This window comes from Lactuca serriola, chromosome 7 (genome assembly GCF_051521515.1).
Source record: "Lactuca serriola cultivar US96UC23 chromosome 7, Lser_US96UC23_V15, whole genome shotgun sequence".
NCBI classification, from domain to species: Eukaryota; Viridiplantae; Streptophyta; class Magnoliopsida; order Asterales; family Asteraceae; genus Lactuca; species Lactuca serriola.
In genome coordinates, this window is record NC_136414.1 from 143,345,441 (window position 1) to 143,363,804 (window position 18,364).

The window sequence follows — 18,364 nt, forward strand, 5'->3', positions numbered from 1 at the left end:
TACCTTTTCATCTTTTGCAGGTGCACGGTTTGAGATTCTCCATGACCCATTTTAGTGGAGATCATGTTAGTGAAGATCTCGTAACGTTCCTACCTCGCGTTTTGATGGTATCTCTCCAACAAGTCTTGGTGCATTTCGTACGGATACATGTCCTCATAGGACTTTTTGAATTCAGCGTTCATTGTGGCTATCATGATGCAATGAACCTTCGTCGCATCACGTTCATGAGTCTCAAAAGCAGTCATTTCAGCCGGAGTAGCGATTTCTAGGTTGATCTTCTCGAGCTTCTCATCGAGGACATACTCCTTGTCCTCGTAGCGAGCAATCGTGCGAATGTACCTTATCCATTCGCTAAAGTTCGTCCCATCGAAAGTCACCTTTTGGCAAAGGCTCATCAATGTGAACGAGCTAGCAGCAGCGTTGTTCGCGTTCGACATCTACAAATAGAAAGGACAAAGATAGATTAGAATTTGAATCCCTAATTATCACCCAATAAGAAAAATTAGGGCTAGGATCCAACAACAATATTTACATATTAGAAAAGGGATGCCGTAATCTAACATGCAAACAACTTGAAGTTAAGTGAATGACGATTCACTAATTCTCCACCATGAAAACATAACTTTAAGTTCTAAATGTATTGAGAATTCCTAGGTTTCGATGAGATTCATTGAAGTTTTCAATGGCATGTTTAAATCTCGATATGCCCCTCTCGTTTGTGACTGGGATACCGAGGATCACAAAGTGGGAGTGAATTACCATGCAAACTTACACGGTGCCTTCATTGTAACAATCATCTATTCGATGTGCCGGTAAACCACACACGCTCCATCGAACTATGATAAACAATGAATCAGCCTTTGCCACCTTTGCTTAGAACCAATTAGTGTGCCGGTAAACCACACACGCTCTACTAACTTCTTAGCAAGGGTGCAAAGTGTAATTTCATGGGATTGCATCAATTCACTTTTCCTAAAGTAACTAGGATTGGGGATTTTTGAAAAACGTGTAGTTACTTTGTATTTCATATTATACTTTTAATGAGGAGATGAGGTTGCCCTATCCTACCCATTCGGCTAACGACCCTCCACCGATCAAGCAAGCGGTGGGTGTGAGTGTACACCCATTAAGCGCCATTTTATAGGTCGCAACCTTATACCCACCTTATAGACCGACTTCGTGAATGAGGCCTACTAACGGTAAGACTAGCATTTTAATTATACATATATATACATATTAATCTTGTAATATTATATTAGTATAGGGTTGAATTTTAAACTTGTAAAATTCTAGGGTTTGAAATTTAAATTGTCTAAATTAAACTTTTAATCACAAAACATAAATTTCAAAACTTGAGGACAAGTTTTAAACCTTTTAAAACATAAGGGATCAAATAACAAATAATCCAAATTAACATTTAATCACATAATTATCCATATTTGATTTATTTAATTATTTCTTGCAAAACAATTTACCAATTTAATTAAAATAATTAATCAATTATCACATAAGGAAATTATTATTCAATTAATTGATAAATATCTTCAATTAGGTCAAGAATATAGTCAAATATATATTAAAATCAGATTTATATTGACCCATTAAGATTAAGGTAAGTATCCAAAAGATAAACAACAAGAAATCCCGAAATTAGCTCTTTCTGACGCTCGAACTCGCCGAGTACCACAATGGACTCGCCGAGTTGAGGCCTACTCGCCCAGTCCACTATGGAAATCGCCGAGTTCATCAGGCAGAATGACAAAATTTGAATTTTGCAAGCAACAGTCAAGCAACCAATGCATCAATTCAATAGAAACCAATCAAGGCTCTGATACCACTGATGGGTTTTAGCCATATGAACATTCCTATGTGCACATACAAACCCTAATGCTTGGATCTAGGTTTCTCTAATTGAACATGCATTGAATCCAAGACTTTTGAACGATAGATCTAGGTAGTAACATAAGAAAAACAGATCTAGAAGATTACCTTAAGTTGCTTGCTTGAATCTTCTTGTCCTTGGAGATTAGAGTCACAATTGCCACTCCTCTAATGGCTTACAAACACCAACTTAGCAAGAGGATGATTAGAGAGATAGGGGAGGGAGCAAGAAATCGGCCAGGGTTCTTCCAAAGGCAAGAGTGCCGATTTCATTGCCCCTTGGGTCTATTTATACTTGTAAGGCTCCTAGGGTTTCACCCTTAAACCCTAATTGGATAACTTAGGCCCTAAGCAATCCAATCTCCCTAATGATAAGCCTTGGACGATTTCTAGGTCTATCCAAAGCCCTAAAACCGTCCACCCCTTATCTTTAAGGGATTACAGCCCAAAGTACAACTATCATACAATTGACAGTTTATGCCCTTTTATTTAATTAATCTCTTTAAGTCACCAAATTAGTTCCTAATTAATTTATGACTTATATTAATCAAATAACAATATTATTATTCCTTATATTATTCTCATAATATATAAATAATATTTCTTCTCTCATTACAAATCATCCTGTCAAGTTGCTATGGTGAAGGCAACCCAAAAGGACCATGCACAATCAGGTCAAATACTTGCCTAATATAGTTGCTACCTTAGACACTATTCTAACAGTCACTATGTTGGCCTTCCCTGGGTGATAAAGGATCTCACAGTCGTAATCCTTCAGCACATCTAACCATCACCTCTGCCTCATGTTCAGATTCGGCTGGTCCATGAGATACCTCAAGCTCTTGTGATCCGTGTAAATGGTACAACGGACCTAAAGGTCCTTCCTTTGGACCTAAAAGGTCCAAACTTCCAAAAACTCCTACATCTAAACTTACAAGAGGAAAGTTGGAAGCTCTATACCTCTTTTGAATGCCAAATGAAGGAATGATCCCAGATCTATGAGCTCAAGGTGCTCAAGTTCTTCTTCTTCCACTTCTCTCTTCTCCTTCATCACAAAAATAATCTCAAAGATCAAACACACACAACAAGGAGCAAAGGGGACGAACTAGGGTTTCTCTGGAGTGAATGATAAGTGAGGAGGCTGTAACATCCCCCTCTGGCACGTATCACAATATTATCCGCTCTGGGCCACTCGGCACGAGGACTTCCCAGGGGGTCACCCATCCTGGTACTACTCCCGCCCGAGCACGCTTAACTGCAGAGTTCTTATGGGATCTGCTGGCCTCACGACTTTAAAACGCGTTGTGATAGGGAAGGTATCCACACCCCTTATAAGGAATGCTTAGTTCTCCTTCCCAGCCGATGTGGGATCAGATCTAACCCACTTTCACCCCCCATTATAGGGTTCGACGTCTTCGTCGAACACATCGACCCGTGCCCTAGCTCTGATACCATTTGTAACATCCCCCTCTGGCACGTATCACAATATTGTCTGCTTTGGGCCACTCGGCACGGGGACTTCCCAGGGGGTCACCCATCCTGGTACTACTCCCACCCGAGCATGCTTAACTGCAGAGTTCTTATGGGATCTGCTTCCCTCACGGATTTAAAACGCGTTGTGATGGGGAAGGTATCCACACCCCTTATAAGGATTGCTTAGTTCTCCTTCCCAGCCGATGTGGGATCAGTTCTAACCCACTTTCACCCCCCATTATAGGGTTCGACGTCCCCGTCGAACACATCGACCCGTGCCCCAGCTCTGATACCAACTGTGACATCCCCATTTTTTCACGGCCAGAAAAAACCGATTTGTTTATGCTTTGTTTTATAAATCAGAGTAATCGTTTAAAGAAAACGGTTGCGGAATTTGTTCCCAAAACAAAGTATGATAATAACTTATCAAAACATTTCTCAAAGATAATTTATTTTCATTTAATAATAAAACCTCGGGATGTCATGTTCCGATACAGACATATAAGCATAAACAGAACTTACATTTAATTACACAATAGATTTATATCTCCTTTAAATCTCTCTGTGAAATATGTCTTCGTATTAATACCTGTGATACAAAGAAAACTGAGTGGGTCAGGCTTGGGAGCCTGGTGAGCATATAGGGTTTTCATCCCACAATGTTATATCATATATTTATAAGTATAGAACATTCAAACCTGCACAATTTCACCATATAAAGACAACTCTTAACCCACCCCATTGATCCTCACAATGACACGATCTAAACTCTCGCATCTAATATTTTTCCTCTTTACCTGATCCCTACTCATGGATCTAAAACTACCCGATCCATACCCACGGATCTAAAACTACCCGATCCATACTCACAGATCTAAAACTACCTGATCCATACTCACGGATCTAAAACTAACCTCCTGATCTGATCCATACTCCCGGATCAATAATTGTACCCAATCCATACTCCCGGAATAGGGACAATTAACTATACCTTAATCCTGATCTGATCCATACTCCCGGATCTATAACTGCGCCCAATCCATACTCCCGGAATAGGGACAATTATCTTAATCTTAATCCATATCTGATCCATACTCCCAGATCTATAACTGTGCCCAATCCATACTCCCGGAATAGGGACAATTATCTTAATCTTAATCCATATCTGATCCATACTCCCGGATCTTAATTCAATTGAAAGTACAACATAGTACGATAAGCAGATGCAAGATTTGGGCATCTTTTGCGATCAAGAAATCCGTAGAGTTAAATACTCTTTTGAGGAAACATAGAAGTTACGGTGATTACCTAGGATGACTAAATAACGTGTGGAATCATTATGCAAGTTCTATTTTCGTTGATGATTCCGGGACGTAATCATCCTAAGGGGGAGATAATTGTAACGCCCGTAGATCCGGGCTAGTCAATTTAGAGACGTTAGGCGTCAAAAATGACTTTTGATGGAAGATTATCTAGAAGGATTAATCTTAACCAAGTTGTAGTATATGTCACAAGGTTTCCGTGCATATAAAGAACACCAAAATCCGAGTTATAACGAAGAAGTTATGGCCCGTCGAAGTTTCGCGACAGAACCGGCACGACGCAATGCAATGTAAAAGGTGAATTTACGTTAGAGCGGTATTTAGCCAAAGCGATCTAAATGAGAATCGAAGATCTCATTGTTGGTAGCAAAGCGATAAAAAGTTAGGCGAGAACGGACGTCGAACGAAGAAGTTATGAATTTATAACGAAAGTTTCTGTCGCGGCCTATTAAAAATAATTAACAAAAATAAAGTCAAAATTAGCCGACGGAGTCTAAACGAAAGTCGTAGAGCGTGGTCTCACCTTTCCGTGGATATAAAGAACGTCAAAAACGGAGTTCGTATGAAGAAGTTATGAATTTCCGAAGTTTATTAATCATTTAGTAATTAAATTTAATTATAAATTCGGAGGTATTATCCGAAGATGAGTCACCAGTCCGATCCGACGTACGCCCCGCGTACTCCGATAGTGTCGACACTTCGGATGACGCATGCAGTGACGATTTCGGAGGCCAGTACGCCCCGCGTACGCCTGTACGCCCCGCGTACTCCGAGGTTCCAGCCTCTATATAAAGGATCCGAAGGCAGCCGACTATTTTGCCCATTTCTTCTCTTCTCTCTCCCGTTTTGCATCGATTTGCGTGCCAGAAATACCCCGAAGCCCCGGTATTGTTCTCAAGCCCCGAAGCAAGTCCCGAGAACCCGAAGATCCCGAGAAGTGCGGTTCCCGAGCCGAAGCTCTGCCCGCGAGAAGTTCGATTTTTGAAGAGATCTTCCAGATCTGCTGAGGATTACTACTTCTGCAAGTCGTAGTGCTGTCCGATCATCTTCTGATCAAGTGAGTGTGTGGTTACTTTCTTCTAACGCATAATTATGAAGTATTTTATACGAAATACGTGTTATGTGTATAGTTTTGTTGTTATGTGTGTGAATGTATATTCACTTTCTTCTATCTCATAGATCTGATTTATTCTCTATGAAATACGTGTTATGTGGGTGTGCCTCATCTGTTATGTGGAATAGGTATTGAATGAGAATGTTATACAGGTTTCAAACTATGTATAAATATATATTTTTATCTACTAATATGTTGAGTAGAACATGGGGAGATAATTGATGTGTGATAAACAGATGAGAGGCCCCGATGTTGTTGTTGTTGATCTAGTTATTCAGCGAGTATGGATTAGATCAAGAGGTTAGTTTAGATCCGTGAGTAGGGATCAAATCAAGAGGTCAGTTTAGATCCGTGAGTAGGGATCAGATTAAGAGGTTAGTTTTAGATCCGTGAGTATGGATCAGGTAAAGAGATAAACTTGCTATTAGTCCGGGAGTATGGATTAAGACTAAGTTAATTGTCCCTAGTCCGGGAGTATGGATTGGGCACAGTTATAGATCCGGGAGTATGGATCAGATATGGATTAAGATAAAGATAATTGTCCCTATTCCGGGAGTATGGATTCGGCGCAGTTATAGATCCGGGAGTATGGATCAGATCAGGATTAAGGTATAGTTAATTGTCCCTATTCCGGGAGTATGGATTGGGTACAATTATTGATCCGGGAGTATGGATCAGATCAGGAGGTTAGTTTTAGATCTGTGAGTATGGATCGGGTAGTTTTAGATCCGTGAGTATGGATCGGGTAGTTTTAGATCCGTGGGTATGGATCGGGTAGTTTTAGATCCATGAGTAGGGATCAGGTAAAGAGGAAAAATATTAGATGCGAGAGTTTAGATCGTGTCATTGTGAGGATCAATGGGGTGGGTTAAGAGTTGTCTTTATATGGTGAAATTGTGCAGGTTTGAATGTTATATACTTATAAATATATGATATAACATTGTGGGATGAAAACCCTATATGCTCACCAGGCTCCCAAGCCTGACCCACTCAGTTTTCTTTGTATCACAGGTATTAATACGAAGAAATATTTCACAGAGAGATTTAAAGGAGATATAAATCTATTGTGTAATTAAATGTAAGTTCCGTTTATGCTTATATGTCTGTATCGGAACATGACATCCTGAGGTTTTATTATTAAATGAAAATAAATTCTCTTTGAGAAATGTTTTGATAAGTTATTATCATACTTTGTTTTGGGAACAAATTCCGCAACCGTTTTCTTTAAACGATTCTGGCACGTATCACAATATTGTCCGCTCTGGGCCACTCGGCACGGGGACTTCCCAGGGGGTCACCCATCCTGGTACTACTCCCGCCCGAGCACGCTTAACTGCAGAGTTCTTATGGGATCTGCTGCCCTCACGGCTTTAAAACACGTTGTGACAAGTAAGGTATCCACACCCCTTATAAGGAGTGTTTAGTTCTCCTTCCAAGCCGATGTGGGATCAGATCTAACCCACTTTGGGGGGTGAAAGTGGGTTAGATCTGATCCCACATCGGCTGGGAAGGAGAACTAAGCATTCCTTATAAAGGGTGTGGATACCTTCCCTATCACAACGCGTTTTAAAGACGTGAGGGCAGCAGATCCCATAAGAACTCTGCAGTTAAGCGTGCTCGGTCGGGAGTAGTACCAGGATGGGTGACCCCCTGGGAAGTCCTCGTGCCGAGTGGCCCAAAGCGGATAATATTGTGGTACGTGCCAGAGGGGGATGTTACAAATGGTATCAGAGCTAGGGCATGGGTCGATGTGTTCGACGGGGACGTCGAACCCTATAATGGGGGGTGAAAGTGGGTTAGATCTGATCCCACATCGGCTGGGAAGGAGAACTAAGCATTCCTTATAAGGGGTGTGGATACCTTCCCCATCACAACGCGTTTTAAATCCGTGAGGGAAGCAGATCCCATAAGAACTCTGCAGTTAAGCGTGCTCGGGTGGGAGTAGTACCAGGATGGGTGACCCCCTGGGAAGTCCCCGTGCCGAGTGGCCCAAAGCGGACAATATTATGATACGTGCCAGAGGGGGATGTTACAGAGGCCAAATGGGAGGCTATAATGGGGTTTAAATATGCCTCAACCCCTAAAATTAGGGTTTGCCACCTGGTCGCGTACGCTGGGCTTACCATAAGGTACGCTGCGCGTACGCTCAGCCATCCCGCGTTTCATTTAACCAGTACGCCCAACATACAAGGGGGGGTTACGCCCCGCGTACAGCTTATGGGCTGCTTACACTTCGGCCCAAAAAGAAGTCTTTTCACAATAACAATTCAATTATAGCCCACTAAATAAATTGAAGAATTAAATGAATTTATACCTCGGAAAAGATCGTTACACATAGTTTCCTTATATTGTTCTAAACGCAGTCTTTTCGATATCCTGCTCCGTCACCTTTAGTTGATGGTATCCTGACCTAAGATCGATCTTCGAAAAATAGCTCGAACCTTGCAACTGGTCGAACAAGTCATCGATCCTTGGCAGCGGGTACTTGTTCTTTATCGTTGCTTTGTTCATCTCTCTGTAATCGATGCACATTCTCATGCTCCCGTCTTTCTTCTTTACAAATAACACAGGGGCTCCCCAGGGCAATGAACTAGGTTGAATGAAACCTTTGTCCAATAACTCCTGAAGTTGTGTTATAAGTTCCTTTATCTCTGTTGGTGCTAATTGATATGGTGCTTTTGCTATCGGCGTCGTTCCTGGTAACAAGTCGATACGAAATTCTACTTGTCGATCAGGGTGCAATCCGGGAAGATCTTCGGGAAAGACTTCCGGATAATCACACACCACCGGAATATTCTGCACCTCCTTCTTTTCCATCTTAGCATCAATCACGAACGCTAAATATGATGTACACCCCTTGGCCAAACACTTTCTGGCTTTCATTAGAGAAATGATTCCAAAATTTACTCTGCGTTTGTCTCAATACACCATAAACGACTCCTTCCCTGCTGGGTTTACTTTTACTATCTTCTTTCTACATAATATTTCTGCATCATTGGCGCTAAGCCAATCCATTCCTAAAACTATGTCGATCCATTTAACTCGATAGGCAATAATTCCTCACGGAACTTATTCCCATCCAAGTCAATGAGGATGTTTTTCATACGATGGCTAACAGGTACAAACTTGCCACTAGCAATCTCGACTATTATAGCATTAACTAGTCTATCTATAGGCAAAGCTAGCTTTCTACCAAATTCATGCGATATAAAGGAGTAATTGGCTCCAGAATCAAACAAAATTTGGGCAGGCAATTCATTTACAAGAAAGGTACCTGAAGCTACATCGGCTTCTTCTTTCGCAGCTTCGAGTGTCATCTGAAAGGCTCTCGCCTTCGGCTTTGGTGGAAGATTGGGTTTTGCTGCGTCCTTTTTCTTCGGGCAGTCCCTCAAAATATGCCTTTCTTCATTGCACCCAAAACATACGTTCTTATTGAAGGTGCATTCATTTGCGTAATGCCCAGACTTTCCACATTTGTAATAAGTGACTTCCACGCTACACTTCCCAGCATGTTTCTTCTTACACTTGTCACACCACTTGGCTTCGGCTCCTCCTCCAAATTTTCTCGAACCAGTCTTCGATAATTTGTTCTTTTTATTGGAACTTGAAGTTCCTTCAAACCTTCTCTTTTCGCCAAGTTCAACCTTGCTGGTGGCTCTCCCTTTTATCATATCTTCAACAGACTTGGCAGCCCAGATAGCTGCCTCCAAAGTAAGTGCCTGATGTACTGGCACCGTGTACTCCCATGGAAGTCCCTTTGCGTATCTGTCAATTTTTGCCAACTCATCTGGGACAATACGCAAAGCAAACTCCATTTTGTCTGTGAAGTTATTCGTATATTCGTCAACGGTCATACTCCCCTTCTTCACTGTTAGAAATTGGTTTTCTAACTCAAGCACGTTTTGGGCCGAGCAGTACTTGCGCTTGAAGTGCACCAAGAACTCTGCCCAAGTTAGTTGCAGTGGCTCATTAGGGCTTAGGGTTTTCCCCAAAGTGCTCCACCATCGAGCAACACTACCCCCGAACTGACGTACTGCAAACGTGGTTTGTAACTTGCGTTGGCAATCACAAGTCATGAAAGCCAACTCCATTTCCGAGATCCAATCCATTACTCCAACGGGATCTTCTTTTCCAGTGAAGTTCGATGGCTTGCAAGTCATAAAATCCTTATACTTGCACCCATTTCTCTCCATTCTACCCTCGTGGTTATTTCTCCCAACCACAAGTGGATCAGTTTGACTAACAGATCTACTGTTGTTTCCTTCTTCAGATCGATCGTCATTCAATTCACGTTGTTCAACAAGAACTAAAGGTTCATCCATGTTGTTCAACAACATTTGCCTCAATTCCTCCCTTTGTTCAGCCAACATGGTCTAAATCATAGTTCGTACTCCAGCCATGGTGATGGGTTTGGGTACCGCTCCTACTATACGCACCTGTTCCACCACTTGGGGTTGAGGTTGTTGGTTTATGTTTTCATTTCCCGTTCCACTCCGAGTTCTTGCCATTACAATCTATATACCGAATAAGGTGAATTTAGTTCTTTATCCTTGTTAGACATGTCAATTCCCTTATCACTCCGAAACGTTTACATGTTAGTTCTAATCTCGTAATCATACACTTAGAATCCTACACACGTAAGGTTTCCAGATCCGGTCGACAATACACCATAGATCCGAACAAATAATGGCATATATGGCAACATATAGCATTTAGCACATAAAGACATTTTAGGCATCTTTCCTAAAATAAACTAGTGCTCGTGTCTAAAACATGGAAGACACTCATCTGACAATCATCACTTAGTATTCTAAGTTCAAGTCTAGAAATTCTACAATTTCTTAGTTCGCTTAAACTAATGCTTTGATACCAACTGTGACATCCCCTAATTTCTCGGCCAGAAGAGACCGATTTAATTTATGCTTTTTAAAATGAAATCAGAGAAATCTTTTTTTGAAAGATGTTGCGGAATTGGTCCCCAAAATAATACATGATAAAGTTTTATCAAAATCATTCCTTAAGAAATGTATAGTTTCATTTCATATCAAAACCTCGGGATGTCATGTTCCGATACAGATCAAAAGCATAAACAAGACATTATAAGCCTTTCAACAATTATTTACAACTACTGGCCTATAATCAAAAATCTCTCATCATCTTCCGACTATGCTCGGGGTCCACTACTTGTAATCATAAAAACTGAGTGGGTCAGGCTTGGGAGCCTGGTGAGCATATAGGGTTTTCAACCCACAATAATAATATACTTATTAAGTTCACCAATTAACAATAACCCTAATTACCCATTCCCGTTGTCCTCACTTCACATCCCTAAACACCTACCACAAGGGACCTAGCCTAAGGAATATCATCGGGATGGACACTACTGCTAAGGGGTTTCCTCAGCCATACATGTCCTAAAGGCAACCATGAGGGGGATGGAGTACACCAATGAACCATTAGTTCATCAACACCTACAAGTTGCGAACCTGCTAGTGTTCCACTGAACAGTCTAGAAAGGTTCGTGGTCGTCATCTATACTCCGCTAGATGACTACAACAACAAAAACAACAACATCGAGGCCTCTCACCATTTTAACACACATCAACTATTTCATCTACCCATGTTCTACCTAACATATTTTGTAGATAAAATACATATACAGTTTAAAACTTGTATAAAACATTTATTCAACAGTCACCTCAAATAAACTGTAACAACCCGGAATTCCAAGTATTGTTATATTTATGATTTTGGGTGTTTTAAGAGGGGACTCGGCGAGTTGGAGCTCAGACTCGCCGAGTAGGATCGCGGATCTGGTCGCGGGTTCGCGAATGGACTCGGCGAGTCCGCGCTGTTTAGCGAAACCCTAACCGTTCAGGTTTGGGACACATATAAGGGGCCTTATGGCCGTCATTGTTCACCCTAGTCCTGTGAGTGAAACCCTAATTCGATTGTGAGCATCTGGAGCAAGGTAGAAGACCATTATTGATCTTGGAAGTGTTATTTTGCAAGGAGGAGGAGGCTTGGTTAAGGGAACAACAGGAGAAGCCATATTCTGAGGGTTGGGGACACAGAGCAACGTTATTCAGGTAATAATTTCGAGTTGATCCCTTCTATGTTGATGTGTATATGGATTTAGGGTTTATTGAACCCTTTTGTGGCTAGATTGAGTGTTTCCTTAGTCCCCCAAGCGATTGGAACCCTATATTGGGACCCTTGGAAGTCCAGAATGTCCCATGCCTGAGCTTTTCGGGAATCAATGGAGGTTTTGGATTGGAATCCTTATGCCTTAGGTCAAAACGTAAATTATGAGTCATGGGGTGTATTATGAGCACCGAAATGAGGACTTTACGTGATGAACCAGTCTAGGAAGGCCATACCTATGAATTGCCGGAGCAAATCTGACCTTAGAAAGCAGTTTGAGCGGTTGCATGGCATGGACTCGCCGAGTCCGATGAACAGACTCGGCGAGTAGCTTGAAGATTGCCTTAGAATGGTCATGTCCGGGTTATGGGTTGGATCGGTGAGTCAGGGCGAGTTAGAGAGGGTTAGCAGGTGGTCTGAGTCGAACTGGAACTCGCCGAGTTGTTCTTCAGACTCGGCGAGTTGAGTCGGGGTGGCCCCGCGATTCTTCCAGGAGGAACTCGTCGAGTCAGGGGAGATACTCGACGTGTAGAAGGGGAATCTTAGAGAATTGGTGAGGGCGTCTAGACTCGCCGAGTCGCCCTAGCGCTCGCCGAGTCCGGTCAAGTTGACCGTTGACCGTTGACCAGAGTTGACCTATGTTTGACTTCTTAGGGATAGTCAAACTTAGAAGATAAAAGTGTTAATAAGAGATGTATGATGTTATAGGGAGATTGTAGCTCGGCGGATCGAGCACGAGTGACTTCGGGATTTGCTAGCTTTCGATATTCACGAGGTGAGTCTTCTCACTATACCGTACTCAGAAGGGTTTGACTGTGTGACCGGAAGGTCGGATATGATATGTGATATATGTGCTATATGTGATAAGATAATTGTTTTGCGTGCTATGTATGTTTATGTGGGCCGGAAGGCATTATGTTATGGGCCGGAAGGCGTGTAATCTGGACCGTAAGGTTGGCGTGGGTAGGACCGGAAGGTTTACCCAGCAGGGACGGAAGTCCCCTGAGACACATGGACCGGAAGGTCAGGGCCTGGAAAGGCGTATGTGCGTAAGTTGTATTTTGGGGAACTCACTAAGCATTTATGCTTACAGTTGTTATGTATGTGTTTCAGGTACTAGCGAGGACCGTGGGAAGGCGCCGGCGTGATCTGTACACACTGATAGATGTTTTGTGATCTTGGGATTCATATGATTTGTATTTTGACATGACACTTGGAATGTTTATGCCTAGTTTTGAATGAAAATACTTTATTTTGAAATGAAAAATTTGTTTGAAAATTTACATTGTTACAAATTGGTATCAGAGCCATGGTTTGAGGGATTCGGGTGCACCTTCGGGCGTAACTGAACTCAAACCGAGGATTTGAGGAAAACTTTTAAAATAAAGGCATACACTTTTGTAAATGATTTTGTGGTAAACAAGAAAGAAGCAGTGTGTACGATCAGTCAGCGCCCGAACGGTAAAGATCCCCAAAATACCTTACAATGTTATGTTAAGAGATAAGATATGATGTGAACTGTTATGCATGCTAGAAGACTAGGTATTCATGATAGGACTAGAGTGGCCTGATTTGTGATGCCTTAGCCTAGGGAAGTTTGCCGATATGAGATGCTTTGATAGCGTGCAGATAGATAGTGCATATCAAAAGTAGAGTACTCACTATCCGGGGTTTGGGGAGGAAGATTTGGGATGAATGATGATGCAGTGTGGTCGGTAGTATTGGGCCCGTACTACCGAAGACACCAGGTCAGTGGGAGACCCAAGTAAGAATCCCTGGATATCGGAGACTGAGTAGGGTTGCGTTATCGAGTGCGATTATACTCGATGGAGTCTCTGATAGTTTTATGTTGTATTTCAGAGACATCATGGTTAGACCACGCCACGGATCGAGTACGAGCGGTGTGAGTGACGAGGAGATTCGTCAGATGATTCATGAGGAGGTGGCTGCAGCGATCCGGGCTGAGATTCCGGAGATGTTTGGGTCTATTAAGACCACCTTGATGGAGACTTTTGATGAGCGGTACGCCGCATTGACCGAGGCTGCAGCCACTGCAGCTACCGCAGCTGTGGCCGCTGCCAGGCCACAGGGGGGTGACTCGTTGCTGTTTCGGGAGTTTAGCAACACGAAGCCACCTGAGTTTGATGGGACGCAGGATCCGATTGCTGCGATGAGGTGGATCGCTGATATTAAGGGGTGCTTCTACACTTGTTCATGTCCGGAGCATCTGAGGGTACGGTTTGCTTTGAACCAGCTCCGTCTGGGAGCGAAGGATTGGTGGAAGTTCGTGATGGCGAACTTCACTTTGGCAGAGATTTCAGCAGTGACATGGGAGAGGTTTACCTCTATGTTCAGAGACGAGTACGTTCCCCCGGTGGAGAGGGAACTATTGGTTCAGGAGTTCTTGACCCTCAAGCAGGGTACTGATTCGGTTGCGGTGATCACGCGGAAGTTTCATGAGAGGGCGATGTTCTGCCCCGAGCTGGTGTCCACAGAGCAAGCTCGGATGAGCCGGTACTTGGGTGTTTTGAGGAGGGATATCCGGGAGTTTGTGTCAAACACCACCTATCATACCTTTGCTGAGCTTCAGGCGAATGCCAGGAAGCGCGAGATCGAGTTGGAGACCCAGGCCAGAGAGGAGGCCGAGTCTCAGCGGGTGGACCGGCGGCCGGCTCAGTCTCAGCCGTCAGCCAAGCGGACTAAGTCCGCCGATTCGAGGACGGGAGGTCCGAAGGGCCGCACTTGTGGAAAGTGCGGCAAGGGTCATGAGGGGACATGTTGATCTGGTGCTTGCTACAAGTGTGGCAAGGAGGGGCACATCGCTAGGGATTGCCCCAAGGGGTTTATGGTTTGCTTTCATTGCAACCAGACAGGCCATCGGAAGGCCGAGTGCCCTCAGCTTCTTCAGGGATCTGCACCTACTGCCAAGGCTACTGAGACTCGACCGGTGAAGGCCGAGGCCCCGAGGGCTCCTGGGAGAGCCTTTCAGCTGACTGCGGAGGAGGTCCGCGTTGCGCCCGATGTTGTGGCAGGTATGCTTTATTTCATGTATTTATTTTGATGTTGAAATATTATGCTTATATTATGTTATGCGTAGGTACCTTCCTTGTGAATTCTGTACCTGCTTTAGTGTTATTTGACTCGGGTGCGAGTCGGTCTTTTGTATCTCTGGCCTTTAGTCAGCATATCAGTGTTAGTCGTGAGGCATTGAGTCGGCCTCTGAGAGTTTCCATAGCTGATGATAGAGTGATTTGTGCCACGGGGGTTTTCCGAGGATGTGTGTTAGAGATTTTTGGGGTTGAGTTTCCGATTGACCTGATTCCCATCGCGATGGGTGATGTCTGTGTCATTGTGGGCATGGACTGGTTGAGCCAATTCAGTGCAGTCATCGACTGCGAGCGTCAGCTGGTGACTATACGAGACCCTAGTGGGGGAGTTCTTTCGGTGTACGGCGAGGGTACGCGTTCGGGATCAGCCTTTTGTTCGGCCGCCAGAGCGAGGCAGTGTCTACAGCAGGGTTGTAAGGGTTTTGTGGCGTATGTGATGGATACGCGAGCGACTTCCGAGAGACCGAGTTCAGTTGAGGAGGTACCGGTGGTGCGTGAGTTTCCAGATGTTTTTCCCAAGGAGCTGCCGGGAGTACCTCCTGTGAGGCAAGTGGAGTTTGGTATTGATTTGATTCCGGGAGCCGCGCCTATCGCTAAGGTGCCTTATCGTCTTGCACCTCCAGAGATGCAAGAGTTATCCTCGCAGCTTCAGGAGTTGCTGGGGAAGGGATTCATTCGGCCGAGCAGCTCGTCGTGGGGAGCACCTATTCTGTTCGTCAAGAAGAAAGATGGTTCACACCGGATGTGCATTGATTACCGGGAGTTGAACAAGTTGACGGTCAAGAACCATTACCCATTACCGAGGATCGACGATCTATTTGATCAGTTGCAGGGAGCATCTTGGTTTTCCAAGATCGACTTGAGGTCGGGATATCATCAAGTGAAAGTGCGGGATGAGGACGTACAGAAGACAGCATTCAGGACGCGATATGGGCATTATGAGTTTGTGGTGATGCCTTTTGGGCTCACCAACGCCCCGACTGTATTCATGGATCTCATGAACAGGGTATGTAGGCCGATGTTGGATCGGTCAGTGATTGTATTTATCGATGATATTTTGGTGTATTTGAGATCTAGAGAGCAGCATGAGGAACATTTGAGGGAGGTCCTTGGGGTTTTGAGATCGGAGAAGCTTTATGCAAAGTTCTCCAAGTGTGACTTCTGGTTGCGGGAGGTCCAATTCCTAGGACATGTTGTTAATCGGGAAGGGATATTGGTCGATCCGGCCAAGGTTGAGGCGGTGATGAGTTGGGAGGTGCCGAAGTCACCCTCTGAGATCAGGAGTTTCCTTGGATTGGCAGGGTATTATCGGAGATTTATTAAGGACTTCTCCAGAATTGCAGTGCCACTCACTAGATTGACCCGAAAGGGGGTTTCATTCTCATGGGGACCCGAGCAGCAGACCTCTTTTGAGACACTTTGCCAGAGATTGTGCGAAGCCCCGGTGTTAGCTCTCCCGGAAGGGATGGAGGATTTTGTAGTTTATTGTGATGCATCTATTTCGGGGTTGGGTGCAGTTCTGATGCAAAGAGGGCATGTAATAGCATATGCATCGAGGCAGCTGAAGCCTCACGAGACGAGATATCCCACGCATGATCTAGAGCTGGGGGCGGTAGTGTTCGCCCTCAAGATTTGGCGTCATTACTTGTATGGGGTTCGTTGCACGATATACACGGACCATAAGAGTTTGAAGTACTTGATGGACCAGCCCAACCTAAACATGCGTCAGAGGAGGTGGTTGGATGTGGTATAGGATTATGATTGCGAGATTCTGTACCACCCGGGCAAAGCTAATGTTGTAGCAGATGCGTTGAGCCGTAAGGGGGAGAGCACTCCACTACGAAATGTATGTTTGAGGTTGACCGTGATAGCTCCAGTACTGGATGCCATTCGTGGGGCACAGTCTGAGGCTATGCAACCGGAGATGCAGAAGAGGGAACGGGTCGTTGGTTTGGTTTCAGAGTTCGTTACTGATGTGCGAGGGTTGATGACCTTTCAGGGTCGGATTTGGGTACTGTTTGTGGGCGGTACGCGTACTACTTTGATGGAGGAGGCACATCGATCGAAATTCTCGATCCATCCCGGGGCTACAAAGATGTATTTGTATTTGAGGAGAGAATATTGGTGGCCCTGCATGAAGAGGGACGTCGCGTGGTTTGTCGAGAGGTGCTTGACCTGCCGTAGGGTTAAGACCGAGCACCAGAGACCGCATGGCAAGTTGCAGCCATTGGAGGTTCCTGAGTGGAAGTGGGAACAGATCACTATGGATTTCATCACCAAATTGCCGAGGACTGCCAAAGGAGTTGATGCAATTTGGGTGATTGTAGACAGATTGACGAAGAGCGCTCACTTCCTTGCCATCAGTGAGAGTTCTTCAGCGGAGAAGTTGGCGGAGATATACGTGAGAGAAGTGGTATCTCGGCATGGGGTGCCGATCTCGATTGTTTCAGACCGTGATGTGCGCTTCACTTCCAGATTCTGGAAGAAATTCCATGAGGAGCTGGGTACTAAATTGCATTTTAGTACCACATACCATCCCCAGACAGACGGTCAGAGCGAGCGAACGATTCAGACGCTGGAGGACATGCTTCGAGTGTGTGTGTTAGATTTCGGGGGTAGCTGGGATGCGTATTTACCCTTGGCAGAGTTTTCCTACAACAACAGCCATCATTCGAGCATTGGTATGCCACCCTTTGAGCTGTTGTATGGTAGGAGGTGTCGGACCCCCATTTGCTGGGGAGAGGTGGGACAGAGAGTGATGGGCAGTACAGAGATCGTGCTTCAGACGACAGAGCAGATTCAGCGGGTTAGACAGAGGTTATTGACCGCCCAGAGCCGACAGAAAAGTTATGCAGATAGACATCGGTCCGAGCTTGAGTTTCAGGTCAGCGACTTCGTACTCCTGAAGGTCTCTCCTTGGAAAGGAGTGATTCGATTCAGGAAGAGGGGCAAGTTGGGGCCCCGGTATATTGGGACTTTTCGTGTGATTGTGAGGGTAGGCCGGGTGGCCTACCGTTTGGAGTTGCCAACGGAATTGAGACAGATCCACGACACTTTTCATGTGTCGAAATTGAGAAAGTGTATAGCCTATGAGTCGGCCGTGGTTCCATTAGAGGACATTCAGGTGGATGCGAGCCTGAATTATGCCGAGAGACCAGTGGCCATCAGAGATCGGAAGATCAAGGTTCTGAGGAATAAGGAGATACCTCTGGTGTTAGTTCAGTGGCAGCACCGGAAGGGATCGGAAATGACCTGGGAGCCGGAGCGTGAGATGCGGGAGCAGCATCCGGAGCTATTTTCAGAGTGAGACTTCGAGGGAGAAG